A 9,661-nucleotide genomic window follows, 5' to 3' on the forward strand; every position below is an offset into this window, starting at 1 on the left:
CAGGTTCCACTAGTTTTGCTCTGCTCATAATTGTCTTAGCTTCTAATAGATTCTAAACAAGATTCCAGCAAGTTCTAAACAAAAAAATAATCTAACCATAAAAAACCCACAATTAAATTAGCCTATTGGCGACCTCTAGAGGTCTTTTTTCTTTTTTACAGCTATCTGAAAAATGAGAGAACAGCTTTAGAATGTAACATTACTTCTACTAGAATGTATCTAATTCTGTTCTCATATTTGTAAGTAGTGAACTTGGTATTTTATACTTACACAAATAATAGCCTGAGGAGAAAGCATTAATTTTTGCTTTGTCTCATAGGTATGTGAATCAGCCATGTCTACATTTCAAATAAGGTGATCGATATACACAATAATCCCATCAGCATAGGAATCTTGTCTTGAGGTATCTTCTGAAGGATAACTGTCATTGCTAATGTAATACTCTTCAGGGATGCTCATTTTTTATCTTAACAAAGTTTTATAAATATCTTTACCTTCATTTCTTGTCAACTTTTAACTACTGTGTCATGAGGATTATCTCCATTTCCCCATCCTTGTACACTGCTTATCTAAGAGAAGGTATAAAAACAAGAAGTGACAATAATTCCTGCTTCAGAAATAGATCAAATGATATAATGCATGAGAAACCGCTTCATGTTATCAACGATATAGCTTGGTACCCTCTAAGGATGAGAGGTTTTTCATCGAAAGCACCTGTAGGAGCTAAAGAAGTCATTTCTTATATTTTGTGAAACTGAGCAAAGCTTTATGTGATAACAGCAATATTTCAGGAGATCTGGATGTATCTCTGGCTATAATCAGGGTTTTGGTCAGGCAGAAAGGATACCACAGATACCAAAGAAAAATGAATTGTTGAAAGTCATAAAATTAATTATAAAGGAGAGCTTCGCTTGAGCTTTGTGTACTGAAAGTACTGTAAAATACAGTTTTCTCTTTACTGTCATAAGTGTTCATGAACTTAATATGTTTATTTGAGATAATTTTGTAGTATGGCTTGTAGCTTGTGAAACTCAGTATCTCCACATTAAGTGTAGGGAAATGTATAAGAACCCTTTAATGAGTCGATGATGTAATTAGAACTGTTTACAAAAAGAAAATAAAACAAAACAAAACTATAGTGTCAAAGCAGTGCTGCTAGCATGAAGTTAGCTGTTTCTGGTTGTCACTAATTCAACAAAGGGGAATAATACCTATCTATAACAATTATAGTACAAATGAGGTCCTTCTCAAGGTCTTGCTGAAACATGCCCTCACACTTGCTTAGTTACTTCTACTTAATGAAATACCAACCTCCCTTCCAGAGCTCACCTTTCTCTGCTACTAAATCCACTAATTCATTACAATGACTACACAGAAGTCACAGGACATACAGTAATGGAATTCACTGGGGATTTTAACAGGTTCAAACTTAGGCTGGATGAGTGAAATACCTCAGTCACAAAGGGACAAATACTGCATGGTGCCACTGTTGTAGAATGGGTCTGACATCAGGGTTGGGGTATGACAGAAAAAAACTGGATAAATTATGTATATTGGATTGAAACAGATGAGGGAAAGAACACATTAGAGGTGATATATGATTGAGTATGATGGTTAGCACAGGAATCCAGAATTAAGGTTGCATAGAGAAGTGTACTTGGGGTTGGGGCTGGAGGGAAAGGGATGAGGGAATTGTATACTAATGAGGGATTTTTTTTTTCTTTTTCTTTTCAGAGAGAGGAGCAAACTGGTGGGGAGGGGTGGGCAGGGAGAAAAGTGTGCCAATGAATGAATGGAAATCCAAAAACTCTGTAAATGTCTATTAAAATTAATAAAAAAAGAGAGAAAAAACTTGGGCTGGAAACAATATACAACTGTCTAGTCAGGACAGTTTCTCAGGTATGGTCCCCAGACCCTTTATTCTTCACTTTCTAAGCTTTAGGTCAGTGTTATAAAACTCTCTTAGTCTTGCCAGCTAGGACATCCTACCAGCCCCACTCCTTCAGGAATCTTGGGAAAAGCCTCAGTTTTCATGAGGAAACAGTCCTTAGTTCTATCTCAAGTCAGTCTGGTTCTCTACCTCTACTGTAATGTCTTGATATCAGATTGTCTCTGTCTTGGGCAGGAATCCCTGTGATTCCCAAGGACTCACACTGCATTCTCTGCTTCTTCTTTCTACTGGTAGTTATACTCTCATCTGCCTCTGAACTTGCTCAATTTAAATTTGGTTGGATGACAACACTAACCAATCCCATAGGCTTGTGTGTACACATTCAACGTGCGGTGAATGAATTTCAAAAGCCAGTGAATTAAGAAAGCCATTTTGAAAAAATCAGCCTACAGAACAGAGGATTCAGATCTCTGTATTAATATTAAGATAGAGGATCTCTGTATTAAGATCAAATGAAGATTAGAATCTCTGTAATTAGGATCAAATGCAGAGGAAGTAGGGCACTAGTATTTTTTAAGAGCATACCGTTAACATGAATGATATCTGCTTCCTATATAACATGCCCACAAAAACCCTATGAACTTTTAAAAATGTCAATAATTATAGAGGGTCTTTAGGCCTTTTTTCATAGGGCCACTATGAGTCATTCTCAACTCAAAGGTGATCATCATCAACATCATCATCATCATCATCATCATCAAATTTCTATCATATTCCAAATATCTCAATTTAAATGTTTCATATTGTTTTGGTGGTTGTTGATTTCCATTGAGTTGACCCTATGAACAAAAGGCCTGAAGTATTATTTGTGCGTGTGCGTGTACCGTCAAATCAGATCTGACTGGTACAGGAGGGGATTGTCCCTCCTTTCCCGGCAGAGCATCTGGTGGATTCGAACCGTGCTCCTCTGGGATTGCAGTGCAACTTCTTGCCACTAGGCCACCAGAGCTCCCCCGAAGCCTGCAGCACCCGGTATTCCCAGGCGGTCTCCCATCCAAGTACTAACCAGGCCCGACCCTGCTTAGCTTTCGAGATCAGACGAGATCGGGCGCGTTCAGGGTGGTATGCAGTAATACAGCTCTTAATATGCCTGTTATTCCTATGAATACTATCGCAGAAGCAGTTATTGAAATGATTAACAGAGGACAGATTCAGATAATAATTAATGGATTCAGTATTAGCAATGGGCTGACCACTACTCAGATCAATAATAAAGCCGCAACTGGAGAGGAAGTTCCCCGTACCATTATTGTAACCACTCGTTCTCAGTATGGGTTACCAGAAGATGCTATTGTGTACACTGTAACTTTAATCAGTTATACAAAATTGACCCTTCTACTTTGCAGATGTGGGCAAATATTCTGAAACGTGTTCCCAATAGTGTGCTCTGGTTGTGGCGTTTTCCAGCAGTAGGAGAACCTAATATTCAACAGTATGCACAAAACATGGGCCTTCCCCAGAACCGTATAATTTTTTCACCTGTTGCTCCCAAAGAGGAACATGTCAGGAGAGGTCAACTGGCGGATGTCTGCCTAGACACTCCACTCTGTAATGGACATACCACTGGGATGGACGTTCTCTGGGCTGGGACACCCATGGTTACTATGCCAGGAGAGACACTTGCTTCTCGAGTTGCAGCTTCTCAGCTCACTTGTTTAGGCTGTCTTGAACGCATTGCTAAAAATAGACAAGAATATGAAGACATTGCTGTGAAGCTGGGAACTGATTTAGAATACCTGAAGAAAATTCGGGGCAAAGTCTGGAAGCAGAGAATATCTGGCCCTCTGTTCAACACTAAACAGTACACAGTGGAACTAGAGCGCCTCTATCTACAGATGTGGGAGCATTATGCAGCTGGCAACAAACCTGACCACATGATTAAGCCTCTTGAAGTCACCGAGTCTCCCTAAATAAAGACTTGTATGCACAAGAGAAAAAAAAAAAGGCGTGAAGTATTTCTATAACTATTGTCATTTCTCAAAGTCACTAAAGTTTATATTTCTCAAAGTTCATGTTGTTTAGGAAGTGGATGCCACTCCTGCTTCCAAATCTATCTTAAATGGGAACTCCAACAAACACTGTCCACCATGGGTAACAGTTATGGCATTGACACCCCAGTGGCACAAGGTTCAGTATCACAGCAACCCAGGTTACCTCAGTACAACAAATTGACAGAAGAGCGCTGTACTACTAAGAAGAATGTTCCTCAAAAATAAAATAACAACCAATTTTTAAATAAAAAGGCCCTCCACTAGATCTTGTTGACTCTAAGCAAGAAGATTACAAAAAAAACAATCAATATAATATACTGTTGTTGTTATGGGTCATCAAGTCACCTGCAACCCTTGCTTTCCTGAATAGCCATGTCTAATAATCAAATCTCAAAAACAACAACAAAACTCCAACAAAAACAAGTTATGTTGAATCCGTTCTCAAGTTTCTACCACTAAGACAATTAAATTCACCTTCTCTTTACACATTCCATCAAAAAAATTTTCCCACTTTTTGTGCACCCATGTTTATTGCAGCTTTGTTCACAATAGCAAGGAGTTGGAAACAACCTAAGTGCCCATCAACAAATGAATGGATAGAGAAGCCCTGGTATATTCACACAATGGAAAACTACACTGCATTGAAAAACAAGGAACTCATGCAATATCATTCAAAATGGTTGACTCTGGAGAACATTATGCTGAGTGAAATATCCCAGTCACAAAAGGACAAATATTGTATGGTGCCACTGTTGTAGAATGGGACTGATCTTGGGTTTGGGGAGAGACTAAGTAAGATGGGTCCAATAATGTATACTGCACTGAAACAGGGGAGGGAGAAAACTGTTTAAAAGAGATGTGTGATTAGGTATTTCTGTCATGACAGGAGTCTACAGCGATGGCTTCATGGTGGAGTGGACCTAGGGGAGGGTTTGTAAAAGAATGAAAGAATTTTTCTTTTACTTCTCCAAGAGGGTAGTGTTCTGGGAGGGGAGAAATGTGCAAAAATGAATGAATGGAAATCCAAAGCCTCTGTAAATTTTTACTGAAATTAATAACAAATTTAAATTTTTAAAAAATTAAGTTAGAATAAGGATGGCAATGGATTTATAACTGGTCATGCTAACAACACTATATCGTGGCATGGAGGAGGAATAGTGGAAATGTATCCACATTTACAATATTCTTCTTACCAAAACCATTTATGGAAAATAGGAACTGCATTGGAACATCTATCTCTGCATTGGAAATGATCATATTGTTAGTATTTCTAGCCTTAAGGTTAAAAGATTATGATGTTCAAAATTATTTGTTATATATTTGTTTAAATTTTTCCCTCTTTTAACAACTGGGATCTAGAGGGAAGAGAAAAGACCAGAGAATGGCCAAAATTATTGGGGCAGCTATTGCTGCCAGTTCAGGGCCTGTGTCAGGAAAAGGAACTCTTACTCATATACAGTGCCACCCAAAGGTAATAAAGGAGGTCAGAATTGCTTCCATTGTGGAAAGCTGGGTGACTTCAGTAGACAGTGTCACAGTCGAGAACCACAGATAGGCAAGGGAGTAGAGAGGAAGCTCCCACTCACTTGCTTTAAGTGTGGATCTGAAGGACACTTGGCCAAGGGTGACCCACATCAGGTCCTCATGGCAGACAGGACTGACAGGCCCCAGCTCCCAGCTGGAAACAAAGGAGGACCCTTCAACAGTTTAGATCCTCCCAGAAGAGCTGAGGGTGACCATTAACATTACTGGTAAGTTTATTAGTTTTATCCTGGACACAAGAGCCTACTATTTGGTCCTAAAAGCCTTCTGAGGTCCCAACTCTTCTCACTATTTCTTAGTTGTTGGAATTGGCAGAAAACCTCATGAGCAGTTCCTTACTCCACCTCTGTCTTGCATGCAGACTTCCGAGTTGTAAAACAACCCAGTTGTAAATGGAATTTGCTCCAGGACTTAAGAACAATAAATGACATAGTTGAGCCTCTATATCTTGTGGTTCCTCACCTTTATACTATAATAGACAAAGTGCTAGTCAATAGGTCTTTTCTTTTAAGAACTACCTTCCCTCCGTAACTTGATTTGTGCCACTATCAGAACCTCTACTTGGAATATTATTGCTTTTTAATTTTTGACTCATGTACTTTTAACTTGCTAGTTAAATTTGTGTCTTCTAGGCTGCAACACTTCCATGATACATCTTCAAGGAAATGAACATGTGCGGTTAAGTACAATTGATAACAGTGCATCTAAATTCCAAGATCAATCTCCCCAATAGTCTATGTGTTTCCTATTGCCAAAGGGGCCCTTTAGAGAAGTGAGAGAAGATCTTCACCCTGAAAACTACAGCGTCCCTTTTCAGCAGGAAGTAGCTAAGAGAATACGCCGTCCTTTTCCTTATTTATAAGAGTGAAGTCTCTCTCAGGGAGAAGTGATAAGGAATGGCAAAGGACACACTGACAAAGGAGATTAGTCAGAACTGGCTTTGACAAGCACTGTGGCAAGTGGACAATTAAAACAGACTTTCAAGGGGGAAAAAGAGGAATGAACTGGGGAGGAGGGTAGAGAAAATAGTGCAGCAATGAATGAATGAAAACCCAAAATCTCTGTAAATGTTCATTAAATTTAATAAAATTTAATTTAAAAAAATTCCCAATTTCTATGTATAATATCATTTTTTATTAAAGTTCATGTCTTTATTACCTCTTTCCCACATTACCAAGTAAGCCCCATAACAGGTCAAAACAGATGCAGTCTTTTCCCATGATAATTTACAATTTTCAAAACCTGACAGTTCTACTCATTCCTATAGGGTTGATTTGAGTCAAAATTAAGTACACAACAGTAGGTATGGTGACCTAGTGGCAAGAAGCTGTGTTGCAATCCTGAAAGCGTGTGGTTCAAGGCCACCAGTTCCACAAGAAAAGGATAGGCAATCGCCTACCATGCCAGAGTGTCAGCTATGGATCAGGTCAGACTCCACGGTACACAACAACAAGAGGTGTGGGTTGATTTTAAGTAGCATAGATATTAATAATGTTTAAACTGCCTGGGATATAGTTGCTGGGGTTTTTTTGGGGGGGTATTGTTTGTTTGTTTTATCATTCTCCACTCATTCTTGAGATTATGTTCAAAAGCCTTTATTTCATTACTGTATTCAGAACTACCTCCCCCTGTGACCCTTACTTCATTGTATTGAAATTTTCATTGTACTATTTAGCCCAATGGCTCAAAGACACTCTTAGGAAATTTTACTTTTTCTAAGATCAGCATATATAACAATGATTGTCAGTACAAACTGATCATAGAAAACAGTGGAATAGTCCAGGGAATTGGAGTCTAAAAGAGTGTCCAAGCCCTTCCTTTGTCATATGATTGTATAAACTACTGGGATGGACAGTGGATGAACAGTTGCATACTGGGGTTAAAATAGTAAGAGTAAAGGCAATCAGATGAGATTAACACTGAGAAATCTTGTGGCGGTATATCTCACATGGAGGTATAGCACCATAGAGGTTTTGTACAGTGGGCTAGGTTATGATTATGAACTTCTGAAATTTCTTATAAATGAATTTAATATACAGTCTTATGTAGTTGCTGCATACCTCCAGTGCAAGTCATCTGAGTATATTTCTTTTTCTCTTCCTCATCCATCTTCTTTTTTGTTTGCATTACATGTAGCTTTGTCCTTTACAACTAAAAGGTTTTGTTTCACTCTTGATCCTCTGGTGTTTTTTGAGCTCTGCACATATGCCTCTCCTATTTTTTCACATTAGATCAGCAGTATATGAGTAAGAAATGGAGCATAGTATCACACCACATACTTGCTTCTTTGTGTGTATACATGAGCACATATAAATACGTAAATGCTCAAAATGCTTGCACACATCCAGAATCTTACAGAAAAACTAGAAGTGAGCGGAAACAAAGCATTAGAGAATCCAGTCCACTGAAAGAGTACATGAAACTATGACAAATTATTTCTGTTCTTCTTGTTTCTTATTCACTGAATCATAAAGAATATGACAAAGAACTTGTGTCACAACCCTGTATTGCCTCTCTGGCTTAAAATATGCTGAGTCCGCTCCTTCCTCAGAGTGGTTTGAATAGCATGACAAAATTGTTTTCTTGATAATAAAACCATTTGAATATTTCCAGAATAATAAGCTTTAAATACTCATTGATACTTTGGGCTGAAACATGTATGGACATTAGAATTAAAGATTTTATCATAGCATACATATTACTACTGTGTTCAGTATCTGTAATGACTATTAATCATTATTCTAATTTATGTGGTAGCATTTTATTGTTGGAAATATACGTTTTCTTTCATTTTCGTGCAGGTAAAGCCATTATATGAAAATCTGGCTTCATTTTGGAGAATCAATTCCTCTAAACAAAATTATTACCTAAAACATCCTATATTATGGCTTTTGTCATCACATTTTTATCCTTTCTGCCCTTTTTCTTTTCACTATATGAGGTAATTTTAAAATGATATCTTACTTTGTTATTGTTGTTGTTGGTAGGTGCTGTTGAGTCAAGAATGACTCATGAAGACCTTATTATAAACAACTGACTTACCCCTGTTCTATCCGGTGCCATCTTCATCATCTTTGACACACTTGAGGTCATTATTACAGTCACCATGTCAATCCACCTCAATGATGGTTCTCTTCTCTTTCACTGACTTTTCATAATGAGTCCCTTCCAAGCATGATCTTTTTTTTCAAGGAATAGCCTTTCCTAGAAACATGCTTAAAGTATGAGAGACAAAGCTTCAACATCTTTGCTTCAAAGGACCACTCTGACTGCACTACGTACAAATCATATCTGTTTGTTCTTTTGGCAGTTCATGGGCTATTTAATACTCTTCTCCAGCACCACAACTCAATGGCATCAATTCTTTTCTTCTGTCATCCTTACTCAACGTCCAGCTCTCAGATGCATACTAAGTAATCGTAACGATCATGGCCTGAAACAAAAGCACCTTGGTCTTCAAATTGGAGAGATCCCCGACTGCAGACTTTCCCAGTGCAAAATTATGTCTCCTAATTTCCTGACCACTAGTACTACGGGTGTTGCTTGTGGATCAGAAAAATATGAAGTTATTGATAGTTTCAATCTTTTCCCCCCATTTATCATACTGTTAAATATTGGTCCAGTGGCAAAAATCTTTTTTTTTATGTTGAAATGCAATCCATAATGAAGGCTATATTATTTGATCTTCTGGAAGAAGTGCTTCAAGTCTTCATCACTTTTGTCAAGCAAGATTGTGTCATATTCCTCTGAACTTGATGTCACATTCTTCTTTATAGAGTGTAACTTCTCAAATAATTTGCTCTGCACACAGATTAAATAGGCATAGAGAGAGAATAAAATCCTGAAACACTCCTTTCTTAAACAGGATAATATCTATATGCATACAAGGAAGTCTAGTGAATATCACTATCATTCAAATATATGCACCAACAACCAGAGCCAAGGAAGAGGAGATAGAAGCTTTTTACCAACTTTTACAATAAGAGATTGATAGAACATGCAATCAAGATGCATTGATAATAATGGGTAACTGGAATGCAAAAGTCGGGAACAAAGAAGAAGATTCAGTAGTTGGAAAACATGGACTCGGTGACAGAATTGGAGCTAGAAAGAGAATAATAGAATTTTGCACAATCAATAACTTATTCATAGCAAATACATTTTTAAGAGACATAAA

Source organism: Elephantulus edwardii, unplaced genomic scaffold (genome assembly GCF_000299155.1).
Source record: "Elephantulus edwardii isolate Elephantulus edwardi_28Jun2011 unplaced genomic scaffold, EleEdw1.0 scaffold00025, whole genome shotgun sequence".
Taxonomy (NCBI): Eukaryota; Metazoa; Chordata; class Mammalia; order Macroscelidea; family Macroscelididae; genus Elephantulus; species Elephantulus edwardii.